The sequence below is a fragment of the Phoca vitulina genome, unplaced genomic scaffold (assembly GCF_004348235.1).
Source record: "Phoca vitulina isolate PV1807 unplaced genomic scaffold, GSC_HSeal_1.0 scaffold4, whole genome shotgun sequence".
NCBI classification, from domain to species: domain Eukaryota; kingdom Metazoa; phylum Chordata; class Mammalia; order Carnivora; family Phocidae; genus Phoca; species Phoca vitulina.
In genome coordinates this window covers 62,174,287-62,193,488 of record NW_022589707.1, presented here as the reverse complement: position 1 = coordinate 62,193,488, position 19,202 = coordinate 62,174,287, and the positions used below count along the sequence as shown (strand labels likewise).

General features: G+C 36.9%; 1 long non-coding RNA gene across 1 annotated transcript in view; it reads left to right on the top strand.

Moving 5' to 3' along the window:
• Positions 1 to 4,363: 4,363 nt before the first annotated feature.
• The window catches only part of LOC116631033, a 252,559-nt gene continuing 237,720 nt past the window's right edge, over positions 4,364 to 19,202 (top strand). The window contains exons 1-2 of the long non-coding RNA XR_004299069.1: positions 4,364 to 4,434; positions 6,911 to 7,074. This is a non-coding gene — a long non-coding RNA (uncharacterized LOC116631033). The remainder of the gene's footprint in view (positions 4,435 to 6,910; positions 7,075 to 19,202) is intronic.

Here is a 19,202-nt window from a genome sequence, read left to right as displayed (position 1 = left end):
GACTCTGAGATCATAACCTGAGCAGAAATCAAAGAGTCGGAGGCTTAACCGACTGAGCCACCCAGGTGCCCCGTCAGCTAATACTTTTTAAGTAATAAGAGCATACATTTGTGTTTTTGTTTTGAGCATCAGTTTTATAAGAACTTTGGAAAAACAGTTATATAAGTAAATAATATGAAACAAAATGTATTGTGTGAAGTTTGAAGTTAAACCTGAGACTGTGAAGATAGTTTCTATTGTAGTTGTATGGCAAACCTCCATCCCCTCTGGAGTTCACCTTAACTCTCTGTCCATAAGGGCTGCATTGAGAAGAACTGGGAATAAACCTAAGCATCCCTCTGGCTCTACTTTCATGGAGAGGTATATGCTTTTGCCTCTAAATCTCACATTTCACATTTGTGTCACCACTGGAAGCCTATACTTCCATGCTTTTATTTAGATAAGGCATTATCAGGACTTACTTTTTCCTATCTGGCCAATTTCTAATGCTCCTGTCTGAATTCTCTCACGTCTATACTAAGATATGAGAAAAGCTAAATAGCTTTGAACAATAACTTGGGATATGCATTATTCTTTAGTAGTTTTGTTTTAAAATAATTTTAGATTTACAGAGGAGATGCAAAAATAGAGAGTTCCCATATACTCTATCACCCAGTTTCCCCTAATGTTAACATTTTATTTAATCTTGGTACATTTATCAAAACTAAAAAATTAACATTGACACAATACAATTAATTGAACTGCAGTCTTTATTCAGATTTCCCTAGTTATTCCACTAGTAAACTTTTTCTGTTCCAGTATCCAGTTGCACTTAGGGGCTGTTTTTTGCTTTTCCCTTTCTACTTTTAAATAACACAATAGACACACATTACCATTTTTAAAAGCTTTGATCTTTCATGATTATCAAAGGCTATTAATAGCTCCATATTATTTTTTAAAATAGTGTTAAATTCTTACATTATATAGGCTGAACTGCTTTAAATCAGTAAGAAATTTGTTGTGTGAAATTTTAAAACTTGAGTATAACAGGAAGATAGGTTAAAAAGAAAAAACTACAACCATTTCAAGAGAGCATATAATCTCTTTCCTTCTAGCAAAATCTTTTTTACCTAGGAAATAATTTTCTGATAGGCTAGATTTGATTTACTACAGAAAAGCTCTGAATAATTTTTGCTAGGGATTTTCCAGCCCACTTACAGCTCAAACTAGCACTCTCTTATGACACAGATATATTTTGAGGTGCTTGGAGGCAAGAACCTGTTCTTGCTCATTTTTGTATCTTTAACATTGCCTTAAACTTGATAAATATTTGTTGAATTAATGAACGTATGAAATTTCCTAGAATCTTCAGGCTGGAGTGAATTTGAAAACTTGACACTTTCAGGTTAATTAGACTCCAGAGCCTTCACCTCTGACTGCCTTTGGGATGTTTTGGTGTAGATAGTGTCAAAGAGGTTGATAGGTGATGTGTTATAGACAGCTTCATGGAAATGTCATGAACCCTTGTAGAATACTTACTGTCAGAAAACTTGCCAAGTTTTAATGTCTGTTTCTTTTTTCTGAGAGAACTAATCTTCTCATAAATGTGCAATCAAAATATTATCGAGAAATGTGGTCATAGCACAATGACAAACATCAAATGAAGTACTGGTCATATCCTGCTTAGATGTAAGCAATTTCCTAGTACTAAAGGTATTATTCAGAAAGCAATCATTCTAAGGCTTTCTATACTGATGTATACAGGGCTCTAGGACAGAAATTTGTCCAGTGATCACTCTATTGATCTCAATGTGCCTGGGTTTTCTGTCATCTTCCTCAGTTCTGGAACTTTTATTGATAGATTAATGCAAACATGTCTCTTGATGTTACATACAATTAGTTGTTTATGTATTTTAAAATATTTTTATTAATAATTTACAGTATTAAAGAATTTAAGTAGGAATGCCTTCATATAACTGTAAACAAAGAATCCCTGCCAAAGCCAGAAAAAGTAATAGCTTTTTTTTTTTCTTTTTAAGCCTAAGGGACTTGAAAGTCTAAATATGTTGTCAAGACTAATTGCAGAATTTAAATCTTGAGGGTGTTAGTTTCTTATTGGTCTATATTTTATCCAGGCAGAATGTCAGCTGTGTTATAGCATGATGATCTGGGCCTCATATTTCCTATATCACCCAAAACACTGAGAAGAGAGCCTTGGGAGAGGGGTCCTGAGTCCATACTGCTGCTTGAAAAAGATTGTGGCATTGGCCATGACCCTGGAACTCTGAACTATGCAAGTAGCTAGCCACATTATTTTTACCCGGTTAATCGATGCTCCTGGAAAATATTTTGACTGGGACTACTCAGTAAGAGGTGAGTATGCCAGTATACACTTAATAGGATCTTAATAAACATTGCTGATTTGATTGGGCTTATGTGATAGGATCTGAAGAATCAGTCATAGTTTTGAGCAGGAGTGGACAAACTTTTTTTTGGTAAAGCACTGGACAGTAAACATGTTCAGCATTGCAAGTCTCTCAAACTAAGCTCTGTTCTTGTAGCTTTAAACTATTTTATTTATTTATTTTTAAAGATTTTATTTATTTGACAGAGAGAGCACAAGCAGAGGGAGAGAGAGGGAGAAGCAGGTTCCCTGCTGAGCAAGGAGCCTGATGTGGGACTCGATCCCAGGACCCTGGGATCATGACCTGGGCCGAAGGCAGCCACTTAACTGACTGAGCCACCCAGGCATCCCTGTTCTTGTAGCTTTAAAGCAGACATAAATACTTTATAAACAAAAGTTTATAAAGTTACTGTGTTCCAATAAAACTTTATTTATAAAAACAGGTGAAGGGGACAGCATCTGACCCTTAGGCCAGTTTGCCAACTTGGTTTAAAATCACAAAATGTCCTGAGTCTTTCCTAAGGCAAACACACATTTCAAACAAACTTAAGTGGATTTAGACTCCTTAAAATAACACTTATGCTAATCAGAACTTGCCACTTTGTTCTGCACTAACTGTCTCCAGGATCTTATTGCTTCAGAATGAGACTCAGGTCAGATATTTGTAGATGATCTCCTAACATACAACCAGCATATTGAATAAGAAGGAAGAGTTGATTTTGACTTATGACATAAGTAACTCTACCAATCATTTTAATTATAATTTGATGATTTATGGTAATGACTAACTCAAAAATTATTTCATTTGATTCACATGGACACAGTGTGAAACTTCAAACTCAATTTAGTGAGAAATATTTGCAGAATAGGTTTCTACTCTACCAAATTTTTGGTGAATGTTACGTTAATCAGACACTGATTTAGGTCTCATTTTACACTTGACTGGTAAAAATGTTTCTCTCTTTTCTTAGTGAAATGTGCTTCAGTTTGCCTTAGGAAGCAGAATAGAGTGAACCTGTTGCACTGTCTTTGCTTACTTGCATTTCATTCTTCCCTTGCTTCAACATTTGTTGTGTACCTATTGTGTGAGGAGGAGGAAGGAAAGACTAAGAAGCATATGTAAATTAACCACGTTTAAGCCAAGTAATTAAAGATGGTAATTATATATTTAATATAGTTACAAATTCTGTTCCTTGTTTTCAGGTACTGTGAAATGCTTGTGTTGGGTGGAACTGAGAGTTCCTTGCAAACATTCCAGTGCCTTTCAGGCAGCTGTTATTAGCAGGCAATTACTTGGTGGTTTCTATTAATCAACCTGGTCAGGTTTAACTTGAAGTCACTTGCTCTTGTGCTCAATCTCATAACAGCCAGCATTTGGTATCAACGGCTGAAATGTCTCTCCGCCCCCCCCCCCCCCCGGCAGCAATTGAAATTAATTTGGTTTTCTTCCTGCTGTGCTTACCCTTGTGGAACATTATTTCTTCTTAGTTCTTGACATATTGGTTGCTTGATGCATAACTTGTGTTCAAAGTTGTCCTCCAGCAGGGCAGCCAACCTAATCCCCAATGAAGAGACTGGCCCAGCTGGTAACCCAGCATGACACAGCAGCAGACACTGAACCCTAACCCAGGTCTGCTGGTCCTCTGCCCTCTTTGCTCTACTCCACCTACCTAGTTTGGGATGAGACTCTCAAAGGGGCTTTTGTTAAAACTGTAATTTATGTTAAGAGGCTATACACTTTGGTAGAAGAAAGGGAGGCTCTGAGATTAGAAAGACCTGGTGTGGCATTTTTAAAATTTTTGACTCCACCCCTTACTTGTATGACTGGGGCAATTCATGAAGTCATTGAGGTACACAGAGATTAATCTATTGACAAGAAACTGACCTCATAAACGATTGTGGCTATTATGAGAATAGCCACGCGCGCCGGCGAACCCACGCACGCGCGCCGGCGAACCCACGCACGCGCGCCGGCGAACCCACGCACGCGCGCCGGCGAACCCACGCACGCGCGCCGGCGAACCCACATCCTCCATCCTGTGGGACACAGAGTAGGTGCTTCACAATTTTTTCGTTTGAACGGAATGTATTTCCTGCAGCGTCGAGTCGACCCAAATGAATGCTTGTAACTTTTGGGAACGATGTCCCCCTAAAGGTACCCTGATTGAAATAACCTGGGCTGAGTGAAAGGGCGGCCTTCTCAGGGCCCTGTGGGCGCGTCACTGGCAATAATTTATGCGTTGTGACAAGTGTTCACATTTGGAACCACAGCTTGCTGAGGCCAGTGTAAATTTCTGAGGCTTTGTGTAATGGGCTGTGTGTAATGCTAATAAACACAAAAACTTCTTTTCTATGAACATGTTCCTTGTGGACCCCTGAGGCTATAGTGCTGATGAGCTTATTTTTTTAATGAGAAGTAAGATGAACTGCAAGCACCCAATTAGAGAGGCTCAGGCAGATCACTAGAAGCTTTCAGGCCTGGACACAACAGAAGAGGTTTTAAGGGGCTCAGACAAGAGAAACCATAATGAGAGAAACACTGAACTTGCTTTTATTCTTAGCAGCAGCTTTGTTTGTCCTCTCTAGGCTCAGAGCTGTGCTGCTGGGACTGAACTCCTTTTCCAACAAAACTATTATTATTTTGTTTTGTTTGTCTCACTAGTAGTGCTCTGTGAAGGACTCTTTGAAATGCAGACTTCTTAGTCTCAGTGAGTGCAGAGCGTTTGACAACGCTACCTCTTCCTATTGCAGAGCAGTCCCACACCTAGAACTGTTCTAATCCAGGAGCCTCATCCTTGGCTTGGTAACAAAGAAAATGAGACTGTGAAAGTGATAATTTTTAGATGGTGTTCTTGCCCATGAGTTACAGCTCAGAGACTGCCATATGTCCATCTTTTAAGATTAGTTTGTGGGTGATGGAGTTACAAGCAGGTGATGGGGCAAAACATCAGAATAAAAGTTCTTAGAGCTTTGATGAGCAGATATATTCTAAAATTTCAGAACCAAGGCTATTCCAGTTTAGTGCAATTAAGGTTAGGACTTTATCTCTTTAATATTTTAGCCAGATCTGAGACTCAGCAGGAATTCTGATTACATGTATCCCTTCCTTGTCTTCCTCTAATTGTGCTTCCCCTCCTGGTGTCCTAATCATTGGTATATTCCATTTTATGCACATTTATGGTGTATTTTTCTTTTTGTCTTTTTTTAACGTTAGAGATAAAGATATATTTGCTTACCTATTTTAACTTGAGTCTCAAAGCAGAAGAAATACAGTTGATCCTTGAACAATTCAGGGGTCAGGGGCACTGATCCCTGCACAATAGAAAATTTGTGTATAACTTAACTACTCATAGCCTATTGTTCAGCTGGAAGCCTTACTGATAATAGTTAATTAACACATATTTTGTAAATTACATGTATTATATACTGTATTCTTAAGGTAAGCAAGAGAAAAGAAAGTGTTACTAAGAAAATCATAAGAGAAGAGACATTTATAACACTATACTGTGTTTATTGAAAAAAATCTGTAGGTAGGTGGACCAGTACAGTTCAAACCCATGTTGTTAAAGGGTCAACTCTATCTGTTCTGTGAATTCATCTTACTTTCCTAGTAATCTACTCAGTGTAGGTATGTTTACTGTGCACTAATACCAGCCAAACCCTTTATCATGTGCTAGGATTCAATGGTAAACAAAACAGGCATAGACTTTTATAGCTATAACGAAGTAATTAGATGAAGTTACATGGAGGTCCATAGTAAGGTGTATAGTGGAGGTTTTGAAATATAGTAACTTCTCAGACAGTATTACCTGCCAGTTTGTTGTTGTTGTTGTTTTTTATGTAGCTAGTAGTTTCTCTCTGCCAATCTTGTTCTTTGCTATAAGACGAATCCCCATTAAACGGTGCCATGTCACTTGCCTTATCAAGTTGCATTCAGAAATTCCCATTACTTTCAAAATAAACTTTCAGTTCTTTGGCTCTGCATTGATAGTCCTCTAATCTCTAACTTGAAGGACCATCTTGCTACCTATGTGAAGTTCTACTCAATGCAAATTCATCGTCTCTTCAATTCGTTTCGTTTCTTTTCTTTTTTTTTTTGTGGCTCCTAATAACTTGGTTGAGTAACTTAATTTCACTTACCCTCAGTTTTCTTATCTGGATGTTATGCATAATAATGGATACCTGCCCTTCACTGTTCAGGGAAAGCATAATAAAAGTTGTTACATTGTGACATCATCAGCAAACTCATTCTGCTTACAAGAAGCTCTAGCATGCATGTTATACTTCTGCATGCACATACAGAAAAATGAAAGGGCCACCAAAAGGCATCTCTCTGGACCTTTCACCAGCATGAGGAGACACTTCAGACCTCAAGTCTGGGTGGTATTTACTCACTTTCAGGACTTCAAGCCAATCGGTCTCACCTCTTGTTTCCCAGCACAAGTTTGAGATGTGATTAATTACTGCTGCCTGCTCAGTCATGTTTTATTGCCTAATTAACCTCAGGCAGTCTCCTGCCATTCACAGGACAATCCAAAGCAACTGCTTCTCTACACTTAGACACAGAGAGGATGAAGAGGAAGATTTCCTTCACTGGCTGGGGCAATAGCGCCTCTGCTGATGGCTGCAGAGATGACCTCAAGTCCCCAAACTGGTCTGGACCTCGCTGGCCAAAGGAACCTGAGAAATGGGTATGTTGGACCCACATTGAATTCATCCTACAATACATCTGCAATTTTAAGTAGTGTGTTCTTACAGTAATTTCTGATTTATATATTCTCCCCCCCACCATTACTTGGCTCAAAAGTATGTGGACATGATTTTTCCTCTGTCCATCCATGTTCCCTACAGATAATAATGGGAGTTTTTACTTCTGGCGGAATGCCCTCTAGGGTTTTCAAGCAGTGCTTGAAACATTACTTATGGGGTCTTTACCCTTCTCAAAGCCTCCTTTAAAAGAGAGAGAGAGAGACTCTGAACAGAGATGTTCTTTAACTTGCCAAAGGCCCAGCCCAAAGTGTCTTAAACTTTAAATCTTTTCTTGTTCGAGTTAACACCAAAATGCAATCATTTTAATTAAGCTAAAGTATGGCAGTGACTACAATAGGGTGTATGATAAGGATTTTTTTGTGGAAATCTTTGCAACTTTTTTATGTTCATGTTTCCAAAGAGACAACCTAAGCTTCTCAGCATAATTTTGCATGTGAAATATAATTACCAGTAGCAAGTGAATGATTTCATTGCTCTATTGCATTATCTATAGCCTTCTCACATCTATCCAGATATGAGTGTCACAGATTCTTTATATAATACGATTTTGTGATGCAGTTGATATTTTGACGGCCTATGAACAGAAATCTTATTGATCTATGTAATTGAGATGCAGCCTGAGTTCCAGCATTTAAAAAATGTTTAAACTTTATATTTAAACAGATAAATAGGAAAGTACGTAAATCCTAAGTATATATCTCATCAAATTTTAATGAAATAAACATACATCCAGCTTTTATTTTTAATTGGTTATTTCTTTGTGAATCATCAAACCCCCCCAATAATTTTAGCTTTCCTTTAAAAGGATAGGTACCTAATTTGAAGAATGCTAATTGTGCTATTGTATATTGATTTTCTTCTTAGTCAGATTTTTAATTAAACTGCTTATACATTGGGACTCCTTAATATTAGTATGTTATAATCTAGACGCCATTATTACTTATACAGATGTTATATCTTATTGTGTACGTATGCATATTTGTGTGAGTGTGTGTAGATGCATGCACACATGTGCATTGGCTATGGAGATGGGACTGATTTAGCCAAGTATGAAATGAAATAACTTTAGATATTTATGCTAAAAAAAAAAAAAGCCATTATTCTTAGTCCTTCACATAATATCTAAAAAAATGAATTCACCTCAGAATATGTATATTGAATATACACATTCAAGTTTTGAATGAAAAGTTACAGGTGGAAGGGACCTCAGAGACCTCTGAGGAAGAAAACCAAGCCTTTATCTTTGAGTGAGTGACCCAAGGCCACACACTAATTAGTGGTTCACATACTTGATTAGTGTTTACTATCCAAAGCATTCAACCCAGGTGTCCTATTATGATTGTTCTCCCTGTAGCAAGCATTGAGAACCAGAACTCTTGCTGGCCAACACAGAAAGAGAACTCACTTCCATGAATGGGGAATGTCTTAGAAATTTCCCCTCTTGTAGGAACTCAACACTCACTCTACTTACAGGGTCCTAGCTGGGGCTGCCTCTTAGATATATGCTTTGGGGGAAATGCCAAAAAATACTGTAAAAACAAGATAAAAGACTATTGTTTTGAATATATTTTGTATATAGTCTAAAAGCTATTTTAATGTGACACTCAAAATGACAATTTGGGATTCAGGTTGAAACGGAAAATTGGTTTTCTATCTTTGTTATCAATGAGATCATAGAATTCTGATTATAGGTATTGGCTATGCACTGGACATGCTAAGGTAGCATGTGACCACATAGTATTTCCAACCCCAGTTTAGCTACTCCAAGGCTGGGGCAACACAAGGGAAATATATTGTAATAGCTATGATCTTTTGCCCCACTCCATATGACCTTCTATCCACCCATACAGATATGATATTTACATTGGAATAGACACACAAAAAACTTCTTGAATGAGACAGGAAAGTAATAGATTCTTTCAGATCACAAGCACACACACAACTGGGGAAGATTTAAAATTAAGGAATATATACGAGCTGAAGCTTGTGGCTCTTGAAACATCTAAGTCCAAGTCAATATCAGTATAATGGAAGTGCTACCTGTTACCATATTTCTGAGTCATTTCCTCATCTAAACGCTTCAACAGTACAAGCCAGTGTCATTTGCTAAAAGGATGTTTGCATTTCTTTACAAATATATTCTACTGGTGATGTTTCTTAAAAGTAGTTATTCTTTGATTCATATCTAAATGATTATCTTGTATTTGTTCTTTATTTCAAGTTGCCTAAGATTGTTTTGGGAAGGAAGCAAGATACAGAAGGGAGGATTTCTCTCTAAATTGCCTGGGTGAAGGGGATAATTCCTCTGTTATTGGGTGAATAGGAAGGTATATGATTAGGCAGTGGGAATATTCTCTCCCACAAATTGAATCTAGTTGGAGGGTAGTGATGAGAAATGTTTTGTGAAAAGTTTTAACTTCCAGTTGGCACATTGGACATTAGCGTCTCAAATTATTATATCCTAAAAGTGGTCTATTAAATCTAAGTTAACTTTGGTAAAATAAACTTGCCAAGCTCAACATTTTTTATATAGGACAATGGAGTCTGAATTTTTAAACTCAGTTACATGGAAGACTTTAGGAATAATTATCAATTAGGTTTATTTTGGTCTAAGGTATAGTCTTTATTTTATAGTAATCATTCACTGTGATGATTGAAGTCATTTGATTGTTCTTTAATAAGATTTTAGTTAAATTGGTAAGTCCTTAGAAAAATTTATGAAATGCTTGTAAAGTTACCAGAGGTTTTTCTCTGTCAAAAGTCTAACCATAAATGGTAATTTAAAAATAACTCAGGTTTTTACTTGTGTTGGTCCAAGATCATATAAATAAATTTATGGTTTCAGCCATGATGATTAGCTGGCATTGGACTTATCCTCCCATTTCAAATAGCTATAAAGCCTGGAGAAAACTTATAAAATAAACCAATTGCAGTGATAGAACTAGAGCCAAAGTTGAGCCATAATGCTTAAGTTAGGGTTTGGGGGTAGGGGGTACACAAATGCCAGGAGATGGAGGCCAAGCAATGAATGTTACATAAAAGACCAAGCACTGTTTAAACATATTTTATAAAAATATATGTCCTTCAACTTCTACAACTCAGTATTAAAAAATATATATATGATTTTTAAATGGAGGGTCTGAATATTTTTTCATTTTTAAAAAATTTTTAAATTTATTTTTATTTTTTTATTTAAGTTTTACTTAGTTTTAACATACATTGCAATATTGGTTTCTGGAGTAGAATTCAGTGAATATTTTTTCAAAGAAAACATACAGATGGCCAACAAGTACATGAAAATGTGCTCAGCATCATTAATCATCAGGGAAATGTAAATCAAAACCACAGTGAAATATTCCCTCATACCTGTTAGAATGGCTATTATAAAAAAGACAGGAAATAAGTGTTGGCAAAGATGTGGAGAAAAGGGAACCCTAGCACACTGTTGGTGGGAATGTAAATTATTGTAGCCCCGGGGGAAAACAGTATGGAGTTTCCTCAAAAAATCAAAAATAGAACTATCAAATGATCCAGCAATTCCACTTCTGGATATTTTTCTGAAGGAAATGAAAATACTCAAAAAAATATCTGCATCCTCATGTTCATTGCAAAAAAAAAAAAAAAAAAAATACAAAAAAAAAGCACCCTTCATTTAAAAATAATGTTCTGCTTACAAACTGAGACTTGATAACTCACAAGCAAAAAGAAACATTTGCTTTCCCTGTTGTGGTATAATATCTTACCAGCATTTCATAAACTAAATCTTTTCCACTTTACTTTCCACCTTTGATTTCAGGAAGTCTAGAACTGATGGGTGGGTGGAAGCGTTGTAGTATATACCTCTCATTATCTAATAAAATCAACTGTTCTCTTAATTTCAGTCTCTAATAACAATTTCTTCCTTTGAACTTTTGAGTCAAGGAGTAATTTAATAGACAACATCTGAGTGTTATAGTAGACAAAACACATCCAAAGATAACCAGATGCATTGGCCTATTGAATTGGATGCTGAGCATGTCTACCAAAGTGAGGATTTTATGTTGACCTACTGAGATGGAATAATTTAGGGTAGCAAGTCTACATCAGCAGTCCTAGAGGCAGAGTTCATCCTTGAGTGACACACACCCCTAATCTGCTAGAGGCATTAAAACCAAGGAGTAAGCAGGGTTCATCTTCCTGGAGTGTCATTTTAGTTGAAATTTTGAGGAAATAATTATTTCTTTTACACTTCAATCTCATACAGATATATTGTGAAAATGCAAACTATACATGAATTTAAAACACAAGCCTTAAGAAAGGGAGTCTCTTTGGTGCATTATCGTCGGCATCCCATGGGTACCTGTATTTTTTCTTCACTGCCACTAGGAAGGAAAGAAAGGTTTGAGAATGGAGAGTACATACTGTCCTGTTAGGCTGGAAGTCAAATTTACCTCAGCCTCTCACTAAAGTGTCATTTTGGGGAAGTTGTCTAAATGCTCTGAGATTTAGTTTTCTCATATTTAAAAAGAAGACACTAATATTTACCTCAAGTATTGCCACAAATTAGAGAGGGGGTAGTAGGAAACTTGTATATAACTAGCTAGATGGTATCCTCTCCTCTCTATTCCTGACCCCTAAAACTACGTGAAATCATTTAGGCATAAATTAAGAAGGAGGAAGAATAGGGGATCACAGTGTTTTATCACAGAATTGCATTCAAGTTTGCATCTCAAGAGTTAATTCCTTCACTGCTTCTTTTGTCATAATGCTGTCATAAAGGCTGGGAAAGAGTCTACCCTGGGAATACAAAGTTTGTCCCATATATGGCTCCTGCCTAGGGAATCAGGCCTGGAAAGAGTCTTCAGTTGCTTCTGTTTTTTCAATAAGGGGAAGCTGAGTAAAAACAATGTTAAATTGGAACGTTAACCTGAAGCTCTAAGTTAAGTAACTGCACGAAGAGTAGGACAAGAGGGCACGTGAGGAGCCAGCCAGAGACCCCCAGGGGTTCTGGTGGAATACAGGGAAGAAGGTTGGAGGACGAGTAGGAGGACTGCAGGAGAATCTCTGGAAATGTATGAGGAGAATTTGGGGTCAGAGGATTAGTTGCTCTTTTAGGGCTCTCTGGTATCTGAGGGTAGTTACAGCGTGGGAGTGAGGTGGAACTAAATGGTGGTGACAGGGAAGCCCTCTCTAAGCAGTGGTGATGGGCTGTCTTCCAACTGGACGGTTCATATAAGGGTGTTTGCAAGCTGGGAGTTTGCAATTTGGGGACTATTTATAGTAAGTTCTATGATACCTCCGTTTATACTATGTGTACAAATATGGACTCCCTCTATTAACGATTATTTACTGAATGCAAAGCATACCAAGGACACGAAAATGAGGCAAGACCCTAAGTTTACTTCATTCATTTAGCAATACTTGGCACCCACCATGTACCAGGCATTGGGAATATAAAAACAAAAGTCCAGTGCTTGCCCCTCAGGATATATATTCTACCTAAGACTGTGTATAGCATAGACATTCACTTCAAAAAAGTCTATGTGAAATGCATATTCTAAGTATTCATTTTTATTGATTTAAAAACATTATGTCAACCATGGTTTTTTTTCATCTCCTGGTTTCTCAAAGGCTCAAGGAACTATTTTTAAAAAATAAAAAATATTTTAAAATTGTTTACATATCTATAATCCTTGGCTTGATTCTAAATCTTTTGAATCAGAATTTCTGTTCCTGAGGCCCAGGAAGCTGCTTTTTTAGCAGACTCCCAGTGTGATCTTTTGTAATTAAAAATTGAGAACTATATAGTCAACTCTCTTTCTTAACATTCTCCCTTATCGTAAGATAGATGACACCAAGGACTTTAAAAGCAAAAGCAGAAGAGATCACATCTGCCATGAAATTTCCAAATACAATCTTTCTAAGTATGTGTTGGTGCATAAACTGATTTGTTTTGACTGATTTTATCAGTGGGGCCAATCCACAAAACAGCCATGTCAATCAAAAAGTCATTTCCTTTTGTTTGTGTTTTAACATTCACCAGCCTGGGGCTTGTCACAGACAAAGGTTACCTGATTACATTACTGTAGCAGGCAGTTGGGTGGCTTCTGTAGGAGCCACACTGGAGACATCCATCAAAGAACTTTTCAGTGGGCAGGTCAGTGCTTAATGAAAGTGTCAGCGGCTTTCACAGAAAAGTTTATCTCGATTCCTGTTAACACTCTTGATAATAAACTTCACACTTTCTCTGATAAATGGTCTTTCCAAATTTTTAAGTAGGCAAAGGTAATCAAGTCTAAGAGGACCAAGTAACACTTTTTGGGGAGTGGAAAGGGGAATCCAGAGGCCTTTATCCCTGGCTTTTGAAAGGAAAGTAAAGTGAAGCTGGAGTGTACGGGGGCTTGAGACATGGCTGCCAGAATCAGAGAGCCTCAAATCCTGCTCTCACCCTTACTATGCCAACTCGGGCAACTTTTCAGTGTAGCCATGCCATCGTTTTCTCATTTGTATAAGGAAAGAAATAATAACATTTATCGCATGTTTATTATGAGCTGGGTCTAATCCTGAGCATTTGACATGTCTTAACTCATGGAGTCCTCACAATAACACTGTAAAAGAAGATGATAATATGACCCCTATCTTACAGAGAACTGTAAGTTAGAACTGTAACAGGGGACTAAAAAACAACTTCATAGAGTTTTGGAGAGCATTAACTGGTAATATTTGGAATGCTTAACATAGAGTCTGATACTTATAAATGCTAAATAGAGACTACTGTTAATCTGAATTCATTGTATTCGCTTTTTTTTTTTTCTTTCTTTTTAAGCCTTCTCCAATAGTTATTTCAAAATTCATAGCCTCTTTGGTCTGGACCCTTGGGCCAGCAAGTTAATTAGGATGTATTGTTTGACTGTATACATAGTGCTCCCTCTTCACACTTCAAAAGGAAGGTCCATTGGGTTTCTAACGTTGGTTCCAGGAGATATACTCTTTATTTCCTCAGTATGCAATTCTGAAGCATTACACTGGGCAGGGCCAGAAAGCACATACTACCAAGGAGAGGTTTTATCCAAAATATTACTAATCAGTCATTTTGATTACTTCCAAGAGACACATAGTAGGTGCTTTGGCTGGATTTATGCACTTTGGATAATTGATCCAAATGTGAGTTCCATTGATTGGTTGCCCACAGAAGGGTAGGGCAAGAGGCAGTGTGGTATAGGGAAGAAGCCAAATTTCTGTCAGGTACTGGGGAGAGGAGACAGAGCTGGAGCTGGATCCTGATCTCTTTCCCTCCAACTAAGAATTGTGTGATCTTGGGCAAGCTACATTAAGTACTTAAATTAGAAGTACCTCATAGGGCTATTTTGAGAAAGTAAACAAGAGAAGCTATAGAGAGCTCCTAGAATGCTTTCTGTCACATAACAGGTACTCAATAAATAAAACTGAAGTCTCAAGAATGTTTTTATTATTAAGACTACCTACCAATAATGTTTTAGACACTCTGGATAGGATAAATGGCCAGTCTTATGACTGGGCACCAGCACAGACAGAGATTACAAAGTTAGGAACTCTATTCAGGCTAGAATATGACTGAGTAGCATACAAAAACAACTGATTTGAGAGGCCATAAACATTTATTCTTTCTTTCATTGAACCAATAAATGTTGAGGCTTTTGGAAATGAGAAAGAAGGGGCTGGGTCACTGCTGAAATACTGCTGGGTGTCTTGGTAGGGAATGTTTTTGAAGGTACCTACATAAAGAAATTCCTTCAGAATGGGAAGGCAATGGAAGCTATGGCCCAAAAGTTGTGGGAGCTTGTTCTCAGCCTCCTGAAATCTAAGGGTGTTGACAGAACCACAAAAGACATGCCTGCATGGTATTCCTACAGGGACTAGGCTCTAGAACAAAGGTTTCCAGGCTCTGCAGTGGTGCCAGGCCCCAAGTCTGCCATAAAATAGAAGGATTGCCGGACCAAAATGGTCCTCCTGGCTTATACATACAGTGAATTTCTCAGTGCCAACCCATGTGGACTAAAAACCTAAGATGACTCCCTGATACCTTCAGGCTTTGTAGACTTGACCCTCACCCATGATGCAATCAAACACTCTTGTAACATTGGGGAGAAGATGGTTTCTGATGGTCTAACATGGTCTCTGATTGTATTCCCTGCCTGGGGAGTTGTGGAATGAACAAAAGATATATAATATAACTTGCACACCCAAGTGTAGAGTAAGATTCATATTTTCTACATATTTAATCAGATAATTATTGAGATCCATTGTTGAAATCAGAAAGAGATATTGAAGATAGAGTAAAAGTTGCACTATTTATTCCTTCTACCTTCATGAAAAGCTCCATTGGGTCTCATCTGACACCAGAGAAATGCAGGCATAGAACCCAGTTGTACCTCTAGCACAGTGGTTCTCAAACTTGAGCATGCATCAGAATTACCTGGAGGGCTTGTTAAAACAAAGGTTGCTGGACCTCACAGAGTTTCTAATCTAGTAAGTCTAATGTTGCCAGAGAATTTTATTTCTAACAAGTTCCTAGGTAATGCTCATCTTGCTTGTTCAGGGACTCCACTTTGAAAACCAGACCTATGGAAGACAACTTAACAGAGGCTGGGTTTGAATTTTCATTCAACCTAATTTTTAGAGGAAATTTCTTTCTTATGTAGCATGAATTTACATTTTTGCCTCATAGCACTGTCTCCTACACCCACCCTCCATGTTCTCTACTACACATAATTGTGCAAGTTGGTTTCCAGAGTTTTCTATTTAATGCCCATTATTCACTTCAGGTTTTGTGGCAGCACTAGATAAAATTATGGTGCTTTTCTTTCACTTTTTAATGCTTTTTTACTGTTAAAAAGGAACTCTGAACTTGTTCTTTAGTAGCCATCAGTATTATACATTGAACTTGAGAGTTCTAGATTCTGAACAGGGTAGAAAAGCAGAGACTGGAATTTGTAAGATATATATATCTATATATATATATAACTTTTACAAAGCCATCATTTTATTTTTTTCAAATACAACCTACCCAAGTCTCTTATCTGAGTTGGTTTTAAAAAGCTATTTTGTGTGAAAAATTGTATCCAATTTTTTTCTTGCACCCTGTAGATATTCTTTCATGGACTGATGAACAGAGTATAAAATCTGTTATAGAAATTAAATAGTGTAGTGGGTAAAAGCATGGGCTTTGCTGACAGATATACCTCCGTTTGAATTTCAGCTCTGTCCCTTAGTAAGTAAGGGTGACCTCAGGCAAGTCAATTTTTCCTCTTTGAACCTCAGTTTTTTCATCAAATAACAGAGATAATGCCTTCCCTTTGGCTTGTTGTGAGGGCTGATTTAGATGATGTGAATAATAAGCATTCTAAATAGAAGCTAGTATTATTTCTTAAAGATGATCCTTTTCTTAAACCACTTTACCTCCCCCCCCACACACAATGCTCTAATTTTATAGTTTAAAAAGAAAAAGCTCTGTGGAAAAATAAAGAAAAATTTATTTCCATATACTAGGTATTAGGAGAAGGTACTATTATCAAACTACATGGTTTTCACTTGTTATGATAGAATAAGTATGTTTGCTTAGTGTTTTCTCTCTTTTCAGTGGTGGTTGCCTGAATCAACATTAGCTAAGAGAATTCACACAGTTCAAATAAATATCAGAGAGCTGTAGAGGACTTTTCTCCAGCCAAGTAGATTGTGTTGGAATGCTGAGTTAACATCTATACACATGAAAACATTTGGATAATATCTTTTGCTACCAACAGAGGATATTCATGGTCTAAAAGTATTTGCAGCTTAGATGAGACAAACCTGAAGAGAATATAACATGTATATATGAATACAGTGAAAAAATACTATATTATATTAGAATACGGAATTATATATATATATATATATATATATATATATATATATATATATATTAGAATACAGTGAAATCATTGGTGCCAATTTTTATCAGCCATTATCTTTTACATGCAGTTCATATTTTATACTTCTCAGGCTTTAATTCCAGGTCATGTGAACCTAAATGAATCTGTTCAGATGAGGTATAGCCAACGGAAGAAAATGATGCTGGTTAATTTATGACAAAACCAGATGTGCGTGTTGAGAGGGGCAAAGATGAAATTAATTGGCAGGCTATAGAGTAGCTCACAAATCCTTTTTCTTTTTTTTTTTTAAGATTTTATTCATTCATTTGACAGAGAGAGAGGGAGACACAGTAAGAGAGGGAACACAAGCAGGGGGAGTGGGAGAAGGAGAAGCAGGCTTCCTGTGGAGCAGGGAGCCCGATGCGGGGCTTGACCCCAGGACCTCGGGATCATGACCTGAGCCGAAGGCAGATGCTTAGCAACTGAGCCACCCAGGCACCCCAGTAGCTCACAAAATTAAGGAAGGTAGTTGACCAGGCCAGGAGGGAACATGAAGCAGAAGAGCTCAGACACCCTGATGAGCAGGCTGACTCTCTCCTGAGCACCAACTGCTTCTTCATCTGTGAATCATTCTGCTGGAGAGATCAGGGTCCATCCACCTTGTCTAGCTCAGGTCAAGTACTCACCTATTGTTAGGGGAGGGCAGGGAACCTTGACTGACAGTCCCACATATGCTGTGGCATACAATTTCTAGTGGTGAGGGGGACTACCCCTCCCCTCTAAATAGCCTGCTTTTACCACTCATAAAAGGAATGGATGCAAAAAGAAGTGTAGCTTACTGGTACAAAAAGCCCATAAATATATTTGTTTACATTAGTTTATATAGCATGTTCATTTAACCTGAAAAAAAAAAATGCCATAGGCTTAGAATAACAGCCAAAAGCGTATTAAAAATATACCTTTAATCATCAACTTACCCAAATTCATAAGCCATCATGCTATGTACATTGAATTGTCTAAAAGTTAATACTTAATGTAAATATCCAAGATGGCAAGATAAAACTCATTAAACGGAATAATGTTCATTTGAAAGGTTAATTTATTCATATCCGATGCAATGGCTATTTTGGTGTTCACTTCTAATAGCAGCAGCAATAAAAACTTTGTCAATGCTGTTAATTTATTGAAGGCTATAGCTAGTAAATATTTAATACAGCCCCAAACATTTTAATCTCCTTTCCATTAATATTTTACCTAACAGTGTCTCTCTCATATAATCAATTTAATATTTTTAATGCTTAATATTTTAATTGGTCTTCAATTTAGAAAGATGGAATAGGAATTTAAGCTTAAGATATGAAATTGTATCTATAAGCTAAAGAAAAAGTTGAAAATATGTAAACCCCTTAGGAAATGGAAAATTACTCATTCTAAAATGTATGCCATAAATTTTATATTAAATGAACACTGAATCATAAATGTTTCTTCTTTCACATCTTTAATATTCAACAATTATGTCTCTCCTTAATATCCTTTGGCATTAAATTTAATTGACCCTGGTTGTGTCAATTAGAAGCACTTGTATTATTTATGGATTTTTTATGAATTGTCTTTATCAGGTCTGTAGAGCTTTAGGCCACTTGCTTATTCATTACCTTGTTCATCAAACCCCCATCTTAAAATATGGGGATTTCTGAAATAGTTTTTAATACAATAAAACATCCACTCTTACTCCTATATCCTGATGTAGGTGGCAAACATTTTCTGTAAAGGACCAGATAGTAAATATTTTAGGCTTTGTAGGTAACATACTGTCTCTGTCACCTCTTCTCTTAGCAACCTTTTAAAAATGTAAAAACTATTCTTAGTTGACTGGCTGTACAAAAACAGGCTGCAAGCTCCATTTGACCCATAGCCTTAGTTTGCCTACTCCTGTAATGCATCATTTTATGAAAGATTATATGTCCAAAAGGCTATAAGATACATTTGTAAGTTTAATAATTTTGAATAAACTAATAACCACAATTTAATTCAAGAAGTGGAACATCATAACCAGTGCCTCAAAATTTTCTCATGTACCACTTCCAGAGTTAATAATATCTTTGGACATTGTCCTAAATTAATGTATTTTTATCTTTTTAGGAAAATTTTTCTTTTAGCTGAATTCCTTTGTAATTTAG